The sequence below is a fragment of the Galeopterus variegatus genome, unplaced genomic scaffold (assembly GCF_000696425.1).
Source record: "Galeopterus variegatus unplaced genomic scaffold, G_variegatus-3.0.2 Scaffold6058, whole genome shotgun sequence".
NCBI classification, from domain to species: domain Eukaryota; kingdom Metazoa; phylum Chordata; class Mammalia; order Dermoptera; family Cynocephalidae; genus Galeopterus; species Galeopterus variegatus.
The window spans coordinates 107,505-109,308 of record NW_007732169.1 but is presented as its reverse complement, the minus strand read 5'-3'; the positions used below and the strand labels follow the sequence as shown (position 1 = coordinate 109,308).

The window sequence follows — 1,804 nt, the reverse complement described above, 5'->3', positions numbered from 1 at the left end:
TTTTTTTTTTTTTTAAAGGAAACAAGAAGTATTTCAGAAATGTTATAAAAAGATGACAGGTTAGTTGTCTGTAGGCAAGATGGCTGAATGACAAATACCAAGGTAACTCAGTAGGTAGCACTAATGAGAGATGTAATAGCATGGTGGCTAAGAGCTCTAGAGTTACACACACCCGGTTACATCCCAGCTCTAGCTTAAGTCACAGCTATCTGGACAATAGTGGTGAAAATAACAGTACTTATCAATGCTTAGAATAATGCCTACAACAGATTACATGCTCAAAATAGTTCCATTATTGCCTGCTTAGCAGAACACAGATATCATTGCATCAATACTGACACTACATATTGAGCTCTTTGAATGAAAAGGAGAACACCCAAATCCAAGATACTATTAATAGCAATAAACAAGTACATTAAACAGTGTGCTGGTAATCTAACTCACAAACAAAACAACTCAATTTGTAGCACTTGTGATTTCCAATTTCCATGGTGTAAATATGCCCACCACGGCCAATTTTAAGCTACCAATGGTGTTAAACGGGTTCACAAAATTCCTGAATACTTAACAATCTCTGGAGAGCCAGCTCCAGCATGAAATTCACTTTATAAAAATCTACTGACCACCCATATGAGCTCAACAATGAACTTAAACAGTTCTGTGTGAGCAAGAGGTATACACTGTTGAACGTAGTTGGATTAACTTTTACATTGGCATATCAATATGGCATTGAGGAAAAATTAGGTGTATCTCTCGTTAAATTTCAACTTTAGGAAAGAGTTTACAATATCTTTTTTTTTTCTCTTCCTAAACAGACTTACTTATCTGCTTGCATTTCCTTATTTGAGGTGGAAAAACAAAATTACTCACCAACAAACACCCTAACAAAAACAAGAAGACTTTGTTTGAATTTCTCTCATATTTATACTTACATTCATTATCTAAAAATATGTCTAAATTTTTTTTTAAAAAACATTTTTAAGGCCGGCCCGGTGGCGCACTGCTACAGTGCGCCGCTTGGGAGCGCAGTGGCGCTCCCGCCGAGGGTTCGGATCCCACATACAGACCGGTTCCCGCTCACTGGCTGAGCGAGGTGTGGGAGCAACGCCGAGGGTTGCGATCCCGTTGCCGGTCCCGGTCTGGTGCGGGCGCGATGCTGAGGGTTGCGATCCGTTGCCGGACACAAAAAAAGACAAAAAGGAAAAAAAAAAAAACATTTTAAAATAGTAATTTAAAAAAAAATCTATAGGCTTAATTTAACTAATAGAAACTAGTTAAATGATAATGGAAAAAACAATCTCATTTACAACAGTAATAAAAAGTAATAATAAAATGCCGGTTCTCCCTCTATTAAAAAAATACCATCAGAACTTTCTCATGTTGGGGGAAGGAGGAAACTATACAGGCTAATTCTAAGATCTTACAAAAAATTAATAAGCAAGAATAGGGAGGATAATTATGAAAAAGAGGATTAGTCAATAAGCTACTAAGGCATATTATAAAACTAAAATAATTAAAACTGTAGAACTGGAATAGATAGATCAATGGAATTAAACAGAAATAAAAAAGTAATTAAAACCAGAATGGAAATGATGGTGTTATGACAATGGCTAGCCACTTGGGAAAAAATTAAGTTGTATCCATATTTCATATCTAACACCAATATAAATTACAGAGGAGCTAAATAAATAAATGTAAAAAATATAAAACGGGCCGGCCCGGTGGCGCACTGGATAGTGCGCCGCTTGGGAAGCGCGGCGGCGCTCCCGTCCGAGGGTTCGGATCCCACATACAGACCGGCTCC

General features: G+C 37.4%; 1 protein-coding gene across 4 annotated transcripts in view; it reads right to left on the bottom strand.

The window, feature by feature from the left end:
* Nucleotides 1–1,804, bottom strand: part of VEZT (vezatin, adherens junctions transmembrane protein) — a 62,710-nt gene that overhangs the window by 6,907 nt on the left and 53,999 nt on the right. The window lies entirely within an intron of this gene.